The 17,394-nt window shown below is 31.4% G+C and overlaps 1 protein-coding gene across 4 annotated transcripts in view; it reads left to right on the plus strand.

Moving 5' to 3' along the window:
- Ypel (Yippee-like) overlaps positions 1–17,394 on the plus strand; it is a 603,854-nt gene that overhangs the window by 358,071 nt on the left and 228,389 nt on the right. Inside the window, exon 1 of one of the 4 annotated variants that reach the window (XM_075362054.1) lies at positions 14,412–14,583. The exons of the other annotated variants lie outside the window; for them this stretch is intronic. The gene's annotated coding sequence lies outside the window, so the exon portion shown is untranslated. Of the gene's footprint in view, positions 1–14,411; positions 14,584–17,394 lie in introns of those variants that run through there. 4 annotated transcript variants of the gene reach the window in all.

The following is a 17,394-nucleotide window of genomic DNA, read 5'->3' on the forward strand; positions in this document are numbered from 1 at the left end:
ATGTGCCGCTTGGACTATTAGTGGCGGCAATATTAAGGTCAAAGATGGATTGTCTATGAAGGCTGCAGGGTTGCCACATTTTGCTAAAAAAAAAAAAACAGTCTCATTACTTTATTCTTGCACTTCGTGTGTATTGGCCTGAGAATTTTTAAAAACACCAACTTCATTGTATATGTTGTGATGTGAAGAGTAGTATGCGTTTCACGCATTTAATCAAGCGTAGAAAAATTTGCTGTTTTTCTTCGTACGACTTGTTGAAACGCTGAAATTCACCCATATTCTTGGAGGAAACGTAGCATCAGGAGAAATTTAATTAATCATCGAATATGTAACATGTGCATATTCCTATATTTTCTTTTCCGTCTGGTTGTAATGCCATTAGGTCGTCTATAAAACATTTGTCTGTGTCGTCGGAAATCCTGAAAAAGGTATAAATACTTCAAGAATCAGGTGGTGGGGTGTTTAAATGTTCGTATTGATAACAGTAATGGGGACGCAACTAACCGAGCCCGATCACTCCTGATTTCCCGACAATTTTTTGTTGGAAAGGATTTACCGATGATTCCACAATAAGCGATATGCCTGTCCGATAAAGCCGGGATAATATTCCTCGCCCATAACCTTTGTACGATAGTCGTCCAGAAAGTTGGGTCTAGATTTGATGATATTATACACAAAAGCTGAGCCTGGTATCTCAATGGTTTTTTGTAGTAATGGGAACATTGATTTTTTGCTTTGTAAAATATCTGCCTTATTACTTTTATTTTCCCGTCTAGATAGCGCTATAGCTCTAGAAGGGAAAGTATTGTAATCGGTCCAATTTCGACGTATGCGGTTTTCACCGGGTCTTGACGTTTTGACACCTAAGAAACCCAAAAAACCGGATAGAAGTTTTCCGGATGTTCGTATGATGCACGCGCGCGCGCATGTTCGGTATTGGCCTCTAAATCACCTTATATCTCCAGAACTACTGGACTGACTTTGACCAAACTTCTATAGACATTGAGGCCCTTAAATTTTTATCTTAAAAGGTCAAGTGGGTGAGGCTGTAGAACAAGGTCACCCTCAGCATCTCGAGATTTCACCTAATTAAGGTAATCTTTTTTTTAAGAACATTTGTTTACAATTAAAAAATAACAATATTTACAAAAAATAGTTTGAAAAATCGCACTCCCATCCCAAAAAATGCTGTTGTAGTCCCCCCTGTTATGTTGTGACGTCACAGGTGAGCGGTAGAATTAAATAAATAAATATATTTAAAGTATAAAGTAATTATAAGTATAAAGTATATCAGGTATACACCTGATTTAAAAAAAAAACAAAAAAAAACTTAACTCGATCGCATGGTTACTCTGTATCTGGTGCGTTAATCCTCGCGGCTACGCCAGTCTGCCTACCGCACATGCGAAATTTGTTCCATATAACTAGTGAAATCTCATTAGTTTAGTTAGTGCGAACGTCGCCGCTAGTACTGCCACACCCATGCGAATTAAATACGGTATGCGCGCGCGCTTTAGTTGGAATCATTGAATTAAATAAACGGAAAAATATATTTAAATAAAATGATAAATATTTTAAATTAAGTTGTATGTGTAAGCCGTGCATCAGAAACAACCCGCAGTTGTAGGACTTTCCCAGAATGCGGCTTTAGTCGCGTAACGGGAATGTCTTAAAACTGTGTTGTCAGTTGTTTTTACGATTATAATCCTTGTCTGGCATCTAGGATACAACTGGTACTTATTTGAGTTGCTTTTCTTGAAAGTAGTAATACTGTTCGTTATAGAAACCCTGTAATTAATAAAATGAATTTTATACTGTTAGGGTTGAACATCCCCTATATTTCTTTACATCTTTCAGTTTATATGGGAATTATAAAAATTATTAAATTTAATTCGTACGTAAGTTTCCTTTTTTATCCTTTATCTCAAGTTGAAAGAAATTAGATGATATACGTACCGAATTATAGTTAAATTTAAATAGAATTAGAACACTGATTTATTGTTTTATAGTTAAATTATTAGATTTTATATTATACGGTTTTTTATCAAGAGAAAAAGTACATTAAATTCCGTTTTAATGAATAATTCTTTGAAACTTCCGTTTTGCTTTGTATTCCCACATTTACTGTACATATTTATTCGTATTAGTCATAATCTTTATACGGTGTATTAACCTTAGTTCATATCAGTAGTATATGAAAATATGGGTTATATATAATACCTGCTACATATTATAGGGTACATTGTGTTATGTATTCATTCGGATTACAGAGAACAAAGGAAGTCGTTGAATTATTGCGGCACGTATAAAAAGTTCATACTGTAACGTACAGTCTGCATTAGTAGTTGTCTGATATTCTCTATTCTTACGGATATACAGCATAGTAAACTGCGTAGTTTATTTATTTTACACCGTCGTAAATACAGTGCTGTACATAGATGGATGGGTACCGTAATTAAAACAATTTTATACAGGAATCCAGTTAAAAAAAAGAAGAGAAATAAAGAAAAAGCATAGTTTGTTTGTTATTTATATAAATGTAGTATGTAGTTATCTTAATCGATTGATTGAAAAAATTGCAAATGTTATATGATCTATGGTTGATTTAATATTACGATGCGGCTGCTGCTCTGACAGCATCATTTAGTGACAGATAGTTTATAAGAGAAAAAGAAAGAGAAGGAAAAAGGCATATGAGGAGGGCATTGTACTTTTGTAATCTAAATTAATAAAATAGAAGTATAAGTTGGATGTTTTATTTTTAAGAACTTTAATGATTACGTTATACAATTTTGTCAGAGATAATTTTTTTTTTGTATTGTTTCTATTTATAAACTAAAAACCTCTGATCCGATTTGAATGAAATCTTTATACCGTTCAACATTTTGATTATCCAATTAAAAGTCTAATTAAAACTTTACACAGATTATTATATTTTATACAGATTGATTAACCGAACTGAAATCCGGATAATCAGTAAACCGGATAATTGAACATTAAAAAACTTGTTATTCGGACTGTACATATCATTCTATTGTTTAAATGAGTAATAAATAAACTTAATTAAAAAGATAAATTTTTTTTTTGTCTTTTGTCATTTGACTGGTTTGATGCAGCTTCAAGATTCCTTATCTAGTGCCAGTCGTTTCATTTCCGTGTACCCTCTACATCGTACATCCCTAATGATTTGTTTCACATATTCCAAACGTTGCCTGCCTGTACAATTTTCACCATCAACCACCTGTCCCTCCAATGTCAAAGCGACTATTTTACAATACCTTAAGATGTGGCCTATAAGTCTGTCTCTTCTTTTACTATATTTTTCCAAATGTTTCTTTCTTCGTCAATTTGCCGCAATACCTCTCCATTTGTCACTTTATTCACCCGCCTCAGCCACCTGATTTTTAACATTCTCCTACAGCACCACATTTCAAAAGCTTCTAATCTTTTCTTCTCAGATCGTCCAAGTTTCACTTCCATAATACAAAAATGTAATAAAAATACGAGTGAATTTATTTCAGTAGATTTAAAAAGATACTGAAAAAAATATATTCAATGCAATAAAAAAAAATCAAATGTAGTAATATGTTACAAAAAATCTAATCAAGTAAAAATGTGGTAATAAAAAAATCAGAAAACAGTAATTATCTGAAAGGAATTTAAATTTACTATACTCTCTTTTTCTGTTTAGCTTCCGGAACCAACTTAAGGTATTACTTCAGAGGATAAATGAGGATGATATGTATGAACGTAAATGAGTGTAATCTCAGGTTAACAGTAGTCTCGAAGGTTAAAAAAAAAGTCGGCCGTTCCTTACGTGTGTGGTTAATTGAAACCCAACCACCAAAGAACATCGGTATCCACAATCTAGTATTCAAATCCGTATTTACTAGGATTTGAACCTTAGATAGAAGACGAGAATTCTCGTCTTCAAATCACCTGATTTGCGATGACGAACTCACCACTAGACCAACACGGTGGGTTTGAAAAGTTTACTATCATGCTTAAGAAATTGATTTGAGTTACTGTGTCTTATAAAAAATATAATTTCTTAACAATTACGAAAATAACGAAATAATTACAATAGGTTTAATAGAAGAAAAATTTAATGAGTCCGTAATCAAAACATACATTATAACATTATTTCTTTAATGAAATTTGTTTTTTTAAATTGCCTAATGCGGATGTAAGCAGTCCGGTTAGTTGGACTTCCTGGAATATCAGTGTCCCACTGTATGTAAAAAAATTAAAATACGTTACAATTTTAAACAATATATATATATATATATATATATACACTTTTTTAAAGTAACCCGGACTGGGGGTCACTTTCCACTTATGATGAAAATCAGTTTTTTCTACTACTTGATTATTTTCTTAAAAATATTTAACTCAAAAATGAAATCGAATGAATTCTTTTTTTAATATCCCTTTCTAATGGTAACAGACTTATATGCAAAGTCTTATTACCTCAACAAAAAGGATTATTTTAATTTATTGCTTTTAATCACTATTATTCTTATAGTTGTAATTCTTTTCTCTAAGAGTAATGATGTTTATGATAGAGTCAAATGGTAAATAGGCTAAAGTAAAAATACGTTAATAAAAAAATCAGAATGCTGATTTTTATCGTGTTGTTGTCAGTTCGTTTTTTATTTACTTTTTATGTAAATATGATTTTGCGGACATCCTCTAAATAATATTCTAACGACGTAATTGTAAGATTAAATTACTTATAAAAGTACGATCTTGTACAGCATTAGAAGAACGAAGGGGAAAAATTATCCTCAAAGTAGTTGCATTACGTGATAGAATAACTTATTTAGTGCGTAGCCACCAAGTAATTGATTGGAAATTGTAGGTAAGCTCTCGATTGGCGGGGAAGCCACTTGTTCAGTCTCGTTCAGTTAAGCAGCAAACTTTCCCCTTAACCGCTTCTCTCATCATCCTTGTACAAGAGATGTAACAGCTGCTATTTAATAACAGAAAATTTTTATGAAAAATCGTTATACATATATGTCATTCTGACTAATAATAAAAGACCTTATTGTAAAATTACATAATAATCGGAAAACGCATTTGGCCGTAACTATATCTAACTCAAATACACTCACAGGAAGCTATAAAAGATCGAGAACACTCTTTTCATTATGATATCATGATTATGATATCTTAGCGTCATGATTAGGTATGTTTACCTGTTACATCATTATTTTTTTTAAGCATCCTAATATCTCATTCATTTGGTTTATACTTCCGTGCTAAGAGTGAAAATCGACTTCATATTTGGTTTTGTAGGTCTATTTAAAGTTTGATCTAAAAGATGTAATTCTGTCATTAAGGAAAAGGAAAAATATGTGTGGTTTACTGGAATAATCTCATCGCTCAATCTAAATAAATGGATCATAGAAATTTCATTGCCGACTATTGAATGTTCTCTCTCTCTCTCTCTCTCTCTATATATATATATATATATATATATATATATATATATATATGCATGTGTATGTATGTTACGGTGAATTTGATTAATCCATTGGTTATGTATAATTACCGGTGAATTTGTTTAATCACCTCCAATTTTGGAGAATAACATATATAATTTGAATATTTAACGTTAATTAGATGAGGTTAGCGAGTGTAGGTTATATTTTATTAGATTAATATAATCTAACTAAACATAACCTAAGCTCGCTTCGCTCGTTAACCTCTTCTAATTAACATGAATGTTTTCGTTATTTAAATAATAAATTCAGTAATTACAGCCTATAGTCGAGTTGTTATTTTAATATGGAGAATATGTAGAATGACCGGTATATTTAATAAATTGCTAAATATTAAATTCTCCAATATTGGAGGCGATTAATCAAATTCACCGATAATTATGCATAATCACCGGATTAATCAAATTTACCTTAACATATACATACGGTGCGTTCGGAAAGTAACTGTGCACTGGAATTATATAAGTAATGAGACTGTATCAATTATTACATTGTATTTTTATTTTATAGAAACGGATATTACAATAACTGGAACAGTTTGTAAAAAGTGTTGAAAATGACATCCTCCAACATCAGTGCAACTTTGCACACGTTTCAGTTTATTTTCAGACACCTAACTAGTTGATCTACGGAACGTCTCGTACGTAAGCTGTTATTGCGGTTTTTATTTCGTCAATCGTGCGCAGTCTGTTACGATATACTGCTTGTTTTGCTGTTCCCCATAGAAAGTAATCTGTAGGAGTGCTAACTTACGCATTGATTCTGATGGACTTTCGGCCGTACCATCTGAAATATCAAACCGCTTCTGTTCGTTTAGTTTTGGTGATCTACTTGATCAGCTTCTTCAACAGAGCCTGTTTGGCCCGAAATTTTTCAATAAGAGTTTGAACTAGATTGCGGGGAGGAACTAGAGTATTTTGAAACTTTACAGAAAACGTGTGCTTCACTATATCAGTTTACTTGTCACCTTCACGGAAGTCGTATTCAACGAGAAGAATGCGTTCCTTTACCGAAAGAACCATTAGTTTCTCGCAACTATTGATTCTGATAAACGAAACAACACGAAACGAAACGAAGTACGTTCAATCACAACGCAACAACTTACGTCTTTGTCTATTACTGAGCAATCCCCAACGAACCCGCAACGCATCCAACCTAACGCCGAAAGAACACCACATAATTCTAAAGCATACTGCTCAAACTTTCCGAACTCTCTCTCTCTTTCTCTGTGTGTGTGTGTGTGTGTGTGTGTGTGTGTGTGTGTGTATGTGTGTGTCTGTGTACAAACAGAGCATGTAATATACATTTTTTTTTAGTCTTTTCTTATTTTATTTACAAACTAACTTTACAGATTAAATTAACTTTTTCTAATTTCTGTATAATATCAAAATCATTTTCATTGGTTACTAAATAATTAAAGTGATGACATATTTTAACATCATTTACTTATCTTTTTGGATGCGAATGTAACTCTTTAATTTTCTTTTTCTCATACATCACCTGATTCACTGTTTTAATTTTTTAAGTTCTAATAATACTTCCGTTGCTGGGAAAATCTCGTTTAAGAACTTGTATGTACAGTGAAGTGCATAATTTTTATATTTTACCGGCTATGTAAAAAAAAAAAATTATATTCATAATGTTTATCATATGAGAATCTGGCCGAATATTACCAATCGGTAACGCAATCTATATCAATTTGCATGTCGTTACAAGTATGCATTAGAACGAGCCTCTCTCTCTTAATTACCTATTAAGAAAAAAAATATATTCACGTTAGTTGCAACTTGCAACTGGTTATTTTGACAATGCATTATTGATGAAATGTTTCAATTCTTTACAACTGGGTTTTTAAAATGGCCTTCGGGTCTTTCGGGTGCCCTAGGCCACATCCCTCCTCGATCCGCCACTGACTGTGACGGGTAATGAGGGCTTAAAACACTCAGGAAAATAATAAAATGTAAAGCAATAAAGAAAGGAGGAAAAAGGAAGAATGGTGAGGTATAATAACACTATTTTCCTACCAGAAACATTAATTTATCGTTTTCACTTTTTTGCTTCACTGTAGCGGGGTTGGATCGCAAAGCGGCCAGAGGGCGCAGCACCTTAATACGTAAAAATTTCTTTAAAGATTTCGTTTTCCTATGTCTCAAATCATTCTTGAAATTAGCAAATTTTCCTCTCTTCAGCAAGAGAGGCTTTATTAGAAAAATTCCCCGCTGCAGTACACCGTGAAAGGTACTTTTTACTGACGAATGTGCAATCTATCGCAGTTCGCGTACCAGAAATGTGTTATTTTGGGCGAAAGAAAATAAGAAATTCACCGCACGTAATGATATGGACTGGAATGACAGCTCATCATTTGTTTGGTCCTTATTTGTTTTGACGGCCAGTGAACACACAAACTTATTTAGAGACGTTGGAGGCACGGTTAACATCACAGCTTGAAGAGAAGAATCTCAAGAAACGAGTATGGTTGCAGCAGGGTGGAGCAACTGCACATTTTGTTCATTTGTTCGCGCGTTTCTGAATGAAACATTTCCCCGGACGTTGGATTGGCCGCGGTACTCCAGCGTCACTAGCTCCGTTATCACGGCCACCACGAAGTCCTGATCTCATCACATCAGACAATTCATTATGGGGAATTATCAAGGCACACGTATCTGCAAGTCGCTACACCGCAAATGAAGAATTGCGTGACGTTGTGAGGAACGCCTTCCGTAACGTAGCACCAGAAATGCTCCGTCGCATGTCACAGAGGATGTGGCGACGTATAGAATTGTGTGTGCAACATGAGGGCGAACACACAGAAGACCCATTGGACCTTTAAAATTAATACTATTTTTCAAGAAAAAATAATTCATTATTATATCGCATTTTTCATTTATATCTCATTACAAATTTTTAGTTCTAACTTTAGGGGGTACGGTGACTTACCGGCCACCTGTATTTCATCAGCTTGTTTTTTAGCAATAATATTAATAAAAATAACACGTTAAAATTATTTTCAATACAACATTTAATGCCAATTTTTATCTCCTTTCACTTATTTTATTTGTCCCACATTTATTTATAAATTAATGTTTTATTCATGAAATGTAACATAATAAATTTACGATCCGCGTTAAGATGTATCATCAGTTTAAAATTATATCGTTTAGTTACAATAATATTACCACATATTATGTAATACCTTTGTGTTAAAAAATTATAATATGAATTTATACATTTTTTTTAAATTTATTTATTTTTTTTAATATTACTTATAAGTGTACTAACTTGAAGAATAAATATTATATTATATACATACCCGTTATAAGAAAATTGGTTAGGCGAGTGGAATTAATAAAGTTGGTCCCCAATTTATTCATTTATTTGACAAGATTATTATCTTCCAACAGTGTTTGTTCCGCCAGCTATAATAATAATAATAATAACGTTAGTCTGTTCTGTTAAACCACCTTACTTTTCATGAAATGAGAACAGCATAAAGTGAAATTACTTAATTAAGATTACAATATGAAATATGATCCTTTTTTTTTACCACTGGGATCATCCACTATACATATATTTTTTTTAAAACTCGTAGTTTTTATAACTTGTATATTGATAAAATGACAATTTTTAACATATGCATATATTTTTTAAAGCCAATTTAATTTACGATTAAATTATGTAAAATCCTTTTATCGGCAACGTGATATGAAAGACAAATAACACTAGAAAATTACGTAGAAATTCTGAACTCTAATATGGATTAAATATTAGGCCTTCTAAGAAAGTGATTAAAGTGATTCCCAGTCCTTTTACTTTCCCGGCAAATTTTCCATTTTTTGGATATTATTTTGTAGTGGATCATGATGTTGAAAAAAAAGCGAACAAAATAAATTCTATTAAATTTGCGGACGTGCATGTGTATTTTGACGTATATTTCGATTAATTACTCGGGATTAGCTACAAAAATCTTCATTGTCGTTTCTTTGAGAGTTTTATTCCTGTAATAAAGAATTGTTCAATTTGGTGTTTGATTCATTCTTGTATCACATTCTTGACCCAGCTGTTTGTTGCCACGTAAAACCTTTTTGAGAGGAATAAACAAAGGAAATTGGTAGTGAGAAATACGGTCATATCACAATATTCGCTGTTGATTGTACATTCTTCTTCCAAATAATCCTAATAAGGAGTTTTTGAGTTTTTCCTGGCGGGAAAACTTGGATGTTTCCATTCTATACTCGGATGTTCGGATTCCAGCTCAAATCCAAGTTTCAACACAAGTTATTATGTAGTTTAAAAAAGAGATAAATATTAAAGTTTAAAAAACATTGCACTTTAATGTAGGATATTTAAAGAGCGTGCAAGTGACAATTTTTATGTATTATAATTTTTTCAAATTTTTGAAATCTATTTAAACATATATATACGTATTTATACAACTTATGACACTCACGGTAAGGTAAGGATTTCAACGCGGTGTCATACATTTAAATCGGTTCAGCCGTTGAGCTGCTACGGTGGAACAAATATACATACATAGACCTTAAATACATTACAATCATTTTTGTGCAGTGTTTAAAAAGGATTACCTTTTTTCTTAATAATTTTTTATAAGTTCCATTCAAATGTGACTATGATTTTTGATTCGGCCATCTCAGAATCTATTAAGCACGTTTTGTGGTAATTCAGTTTATCATTGTTATAAAACGGACATTGCCGATACTCGGATTACAGACTTAAGCGATTTTCTAACTCGTTATGCGTCTATCTTTGCGAATAAAATTGTTAATGCGATTTTGTAACGGTCAGTCGATCTTCCGTTATGATGAAAATTGATGACACTTGTTCTGTCCAATTTAAAACTGTTCGATCAAGTTATAAAAATTTGCATTTAATTAATTTTATACCACCATTGTTTTCACATCTGAGAGTGAATTTCGGTCCTTTTATGTATTCAGAAAATAAAAAAACTTATCTCAACACGCTGTTCTTCTACAGTATAGGTTTCAAGAGGAACCGACGTTTTGAAATAATCAAAAGAGGATTATTTATTAAACAGCTGATATTTTCTGTCAGGGGTGCCAACTTAAACGTTAGACAGTTTAAGTTTATTTTATTTACCAATTTTTCTACCGTTGACTTATGTTTGTTTAATTGCTGAATGACCTTCAGCTCTCAAAATGTATTGTTTCGAAAAAAACAACAAAAGTGGTTATTATTGTTTTAAAAATGTTTCTTTCTTCTTTGATCAATACCAATGTATTGATGTATTATATGAAGTTTTTATCGCGGTAGAAAGATAGAGAAGAAGACAAAGGTAATATCTTAGGTAATTTGTAAGGAAAGTTTTCCCAATTTATTATTTTAAGGTTTGTCACCTTAGTGATTATTCAGATCATGTGACGGAAATGTACTGTCACACGTTCTTCTGTTGTAGGAACTTCCTGACTATTGCATTTGTTTTTAGAATTATGGCTTTCTATATGTTGGAGTGAATATGTATTGGGAGTTCTAATTACTTAAGGTATCGTGTCATTATATTTGCTGTTATGTCTGTGACTAATATTATGATCGGTACAACTGTTTACTAAGTTCTATTTTTAGATCTCTTTCAGCTCTATTGAAAGGGAAGTATATATTTCTATTTTCTCTAGTATTAAATTATTGTCGTTCGGTATAACAATATCGATTATCTATATACATGTACTGATTTCTTGATTAATATGATATCTGGTCTATTGCATGTAATTGTTTCGTCTGCGAGTATCTGTCCCAGTATAGTTTATAATTTGTGTTCTCTAGTACGCTTTCAGTCGTGTACTTATAGTATGGTATGTGTGCTGTGATAAGTTCGTATTTAACTGCCAGTTCTTGGTAAAATATTTTCGCTGCTGTGTTGTGTCTTTCATTGTAGTCTAGGCGTGGCTAACAGTTTTTGCCTCCGGGCCGAATTAGAAAGAAAACTTTTTTCGCGGGACGAAGAAAATATTAAAATTAAAAAATGTTAAATACAAAAACGATGTTTATGAATAAATGTAAGTAATTTAGTACAACAAATTAATAATAAAAAACTAATGTGACGTGTTAAGTTTTTTAAATTTCCGTATTTTTCATTATTCTATTACTTATTAAAAATTTTTCGCGGGCCGCATAAATTCATTGCGCGAGCCGAATTCTGCCCGCGGGCCGTATGTTGGTCATGCTTGGTGTAGTCTGTTCCAGCGAGTATTTTACAATCTCCTGTTATATGTTCGATAGTTTCTTTAATTGTAGGATTTTTCTGCATGCATCTATTTCTATGATCTCTTTCGTGATGGATTTTCTGTAGTTTTTCGTGGCTATTACTTTATTTTGTACGGCTAGTGCAAATCTTTCAGTCTCTGGGAATAGTTGTCCTATTACGAGTCATTTATCTGATAATGTTCGGTTCTATGTTCGGGTATTGCATTATGTTGTAATGATTACCACTTTGTCTAGTGATGTGTTTTTGTTTTTGAAGTAAGATCTTTGATTTTCTATTTGCTTATTGTGTAATATTTTTTTGTCTGTAAGTCCTCTTCCTCTTCTTTGCGGGTAATTGTAATTCTTCCAATACACGAATTTGGATGTAATTTACGATTGTCTGCTAGTTTTGTCCTGTTGAGACGGTTTAGATCTTCCACGTCTGTGTCTAACCATTTAATCACGCCAAAGAAGTATGTTAAAACTAGGACTGCGTATGTCTTTATTACCCTGATGATGTTTTGGCGTTAAGTTTTGATTTGAGAATACCGGTTATTCTTTGATGTTTTTGTGATCTATGCTTGTATTTTGTTCAAAGCCGAGGTATTTGCATGTTTCCTGTGGTTTTATCTTTTCAAGTGTTTTATTGTTGAGTATTTTTGTTGTCTCTACTTGTCTGGATTTTTCACTAGTTACGTGAAGTATTTTGCATTTGTTAATACCGAATTTCATGCATGTGTCTTTTGTGAACTCTTCTACTATTTTCAGTAGCAATTACTTCTGTTTCGTTCTCTCTTCATTTCATTTGTTCTCTATTTTGTGCATATAACTTGATGTCATCCATGTACAGTAGGTGGTTTATTGTGTGTTGCGAAGTGTTCTGATGTTTTATTTTGAAGCCATAGAATGTGTTGTTCAGTATATTTGAAAGAGGATTGAGGCACAGGTAAAACCATAAGCCGCTGAGGGAGTCACTCTGGAATATTCCTTGTTGATCTTGATGTTTTGATTTGTATTTCTCGTTGGCCTGATTTAAATGTATTGTATTCCATGTTTGCATGTGTAGTAGATATGAATCAGTTTAGTTGATTTCTTCTTTTTATTCTTCTTCTTCTTTATTATTTTTATTATTATAAACTTAATATAATGTAATTACTTATATATATTAAATTTATAGAAACGAAGATGACGTAAAACCCCCCTCTTTTGTGATATTTTCATCACAGAGACTGTGTGCATTTGTAATTGTAACTTATCTTATCTAAAACGATTCAGAATGCATCAGTTTTTTTACATATCCATAAAAAAAAAGGCTGGGATAAAGATAAAAAATAGAAAAAAATAATATAAAGCATTTTATACATTCCATCCGCAGTCATCTATATAGTAGAGAAATGCGCTTTATAATTAATGCTCCTTTAATTGTTCTGGGAAATGCAATTAAGTAACACGAACCGAGCAGTGTGTCGCTAGCCACACTACTATTGTGGGGTTGACCATAAGTTCAGGGGTGATTAGATTATACATTTATTATCTGTTAGTGGTTATAACAGAAATTAGATTACAACTTAGGTAATCAAAGTGGAGTTTTTTTTCTTTTAAATAATAAAACAAAATATCTCACTTCTGTATTTATTTTTCTTTTATTAATTGTTTAAATAGTAAAAACAAATTATATTATTATATGATAAAAAGTTAAAATAAATATTTTTTATTTAATATACATAAATTTAAAAAATAATAAAACATGGAAACAGTAATCAGTATTTTGATAAGCTCTGTATAAGATACATGGGATTTATCTATTTAGTTCATTCGTTGTAATAACCTCTTAAATGAACTTTTGTTCATTTTTATTAATTTGTGGTTTTCTCATCTAAATACTAAAGTATGATTTATTCTCTATATTAAATATATATATATTTAAAACAGTTTACGCAATTTTTTACACAAAAAAAAAACACCGGGTTGGTCTAGAGGTAACTCGTCGTCGCAAATCAGTTGTTTAACAGCTGGTTTTCGAAGTCGAAGGTTCTGAGATTCGAACGCTATTAAACGTTAGTTGCTTTTATACGGATTTGAATACTATTCAGAGGATACCGCTGTACTTTGGTGATTGGGTTTCAATTAACCACATGTTTCAGGAGTGGTCGGCCTAAGTTTGTACAAGACTATACCTCGTTTACATGTCGTACATATTATACTCATCTTATTGGGCCGTTGGGAGGGGGGTTTGCTTATTGTTCATTAATTGAACAGATTGCAACGTACACATTAGGAAGGAATAATTTTACACAATTTTTTTTTCATAATATACACTTATTTCTGGTTTTATACAAAATTCTAGACTCCATGTTATTTCTATTTGTATTTTTTAGTGGTACGCAGATACAACCAAATTGATTTAAATTTAATTTTAAGAATAAACAAAATTTAATAAATTTTCATTTGATAATTACAAAAAAAGAATGGAAAAGTAGACTATGAATTGAAAAATAATTTTTTTTACGTACATGTTCGCTGACGATTAAAAACAGTTATTTTTGATGATAATAATAATATTTTGCAAAGCACGTTATCTAAACTGAGTAATATAATTAAATAATATTATTTTAGTATCTCTTCTAATAAAACAGTTGTTAAAGCTTTTTTTCGGGATTTATTCTTTTAGATGTAAATTGGTGATTTCTCAAAACATTATTCGCTAGTGGATTGATAATAGATTCGTGGATTTTTATGTTGCAAAGGAGTCCGTATACGCATAGGAAATCCTCTGAGGAATAACTGTTTAAGTGAGGCCTTGGGGATTTCTTGAGCCGGTCTGTATCTCATGTCGCTCATACACGTTCAGGAAAACCTATCGGTAAGTATAGTCAGTTTTGTTTATCTTAGCTTCACTTTTTGTTTTAGGATATTTTTATTGGCAAAAAATTATATTACAACTCACGTGATTAAGCATAATAGAAATGTATGGAGCAAAGGTAGGCTAAAAAAAAGAGATGGTGCATATTCCTATGTAAACCAGCTTTCTGAAATGAAGTTGTTACCTAAATATTGACATAATTATGCAGGGATGGATGAAAAAACCTAATTAAATTTGTTATTATCGGTTACAAAAATCGTTAAGAAAAATAATACTATCGTGCAAGCAGCGATGTCACTTCGCGAAAGGCTCACTGTAACCTTTAGGTTTATGGCAACTGGAAGAAAATGAACGATTTAGTTCTTTGTTCTCCTTTTTAAACGCACTTCACAAATTATTAATCTTTTAAATTACAGTTTCTTTATTAGTAGGCTCAATAATCTTATTTGTTCATTAACTGCGCGAAGTTGGCTTCCTTTTTTTTTTGTTCTATCGTAATACTCCTCGTTTTTACAAGCCAATGTCACGGATCAGTTTCATAAATTTTAATAGAATTTTTTAAATACTCGTGTGACATTTTAACTTCAACGATATTTGAAAGGTAGAGGTCGGCCTAACACTTGAACAGGTAAAAATGGTACCGTTGAGCTGTGCAATTCAGAACTACGCAGGGTTATCAAACGGTTTTTCGTTTGTACTGAGCTGGGCATTTCACCAGATTTATCTTGTTTCTTTTCACAATAATTCCGAAAATCCTCAAGTCCTATGCATTTATTCCTCTAAGGAATTCCCGTACATCTGTGGGCCGCTTAACATCTCAATTTACGGAAAAATATACATTAAGGAAAAGACTGAGACATTTAATTCGCTATTAAGAGAATATTAAGAAATGAAGAAAAACACTATGATAAAACGATATATCTATTGGACTATATGATAGCGAGGGTTGAATTTTGAATTATAAATTTTAAATATTTATAATTTTTAATTATTTTTCGGATTATGAAAGTGGTTTGTTGGCAGCTAAGTGCATTTTCTTTGTTCCGTATTAAAATTGCACGGAAACAGAATACGTAATAAGTAAGCTAACGGTTAAATATATTTAATTTAATGATAAACATCGCTGAGTATAAGTATCAATTGAAAACAACATTTTTCGTCTGTTCTGCCTCATTAAAAAACCAATTTTTAACATTTTTATGTACTTTTTATTGGCTATTTTTACATTAATTTTTTCAAAATTCGATTCTCTACAAGTTTTGTTAGTAAATCTTTCGCATTTATCATATCAAGCTATTGTACTACAAACCTAAAAAACAATTTTTTCGACATTAATTTTGTGTTTTTCGCCGGATATCTTAAAAACTACTGGAATTACAGTTCAGGGACCTGTTTTATCCTATTTCGCAGCTCAAATTACGTAAGAAACCGTCATTTTACTTTCCTTAATTTGGATCCCAAAAATTACAGTAGGGCTTCTTTCTATTAGAAAAGCTGAAATCCGAGCGAAGTCTTTCGCTAGCCGTTATTCGAAAACAAAGCGTTTCGAGACCTAAGTTTATATTAGTTTTTTTCATTATTTTCAGCAGAAGAACATGTCCTGAAAGTTTTTCCGTTTCTTCATGGGACACTCTGAATATTGAAGTATAAATATTTTCTGAATAAATTTAGGAGGCTTCCTATTGGAATTGCCTTAAACGATAACAATTATTTATGTTTTATTTGTTATTATTTTCTTAAAAATTAAACTAAAAAATATTCATTTTATTGTTTTTCATAATTACCTAAATGTAAATACTTTGGTTTGTTGATATATCTATTAATATTTTTTTTTTATTTATTTGTTTTAATTATTTTTTACACGTACGCACACATACTTTTCCGTTATGTCAGCCGATGATGGCTGTTAAATAATCGAAATTAAGTAACATTTTTCTATAAACGAATTTTCCAGTTTATTGCTACGACCGTTCAGAGTAGCGCCTTTATATTCTACATTATAAAAATCAGATACAACTTTTTTTTTATTTCTAGCGAAACTTATTATTTTCTTTTAATTACCTATTAGAGATTAATTTTAATTAAAAAAATTTATGTGGACAAGGCTTTCCTCCCACCTTTTAATAGATAAGAAGTGATAAAATATCAATTCGTTAAATTATATTTATAAATAAACTTTATAAAGTGTAATGAATTAGAAATATATAATTACTAATTACATAGCCTTTTGTTGTAGAAGTAGTAATAATAATAGTATAATACTCAGCACTTAATTGTGTTAACTGAGAAACGTGATTTCATGCTATGTTAAATTAAGATTAGCTCTCTCTGATTTTCTCTCTTTCTCTCTGTGCATTTCTCTATACGTAATACATAAGAAAGTGAACTGTTGGTTAACTAACGGAGATATAGGCATATATAGATCGATAGATACTGTGCGATACTTTCCTAATAAGAAATTAGGTTGTTCTTAATTTGTTTTGGTAATATTATATAACGTTAAATTAAAAGCGATTTCGCTATAACGTTCTACAATTGAAAATTATGCATCAACTAATACCTAGTATTTCTATCTAGTATACTAAACAATCTTGATAGTTCCGTATTATTTGATTTTCTACTCTTTTCCGTATTTACTTTTCCATGTATTCCACTTCCTTGTTTATTTTTCTGCCGTCTTTTCCTCATTGAAAAGATCATCACCATTTAGAAAATACTATTTTTATTTATGTTTATAAATTATTACTGCAAACATCAATAAACAAACGGCTTATATTTCTTGAATTATATCTTACGAATTATTTATTGGAG

This window comes from Lycorma delicatula, chromosome 4, assembly GCF_047948215.1.
Source record: "Lycorma delicatula isolate Av1 chromosome 4, ASM4794821v1, whole genome shotgun sequence".
NCBI lineage: Eukaryota > Metazoa > Arthropoda > Insecta > Hemiptera > Fulgoridae > Lycorma > Lycorma delicatula.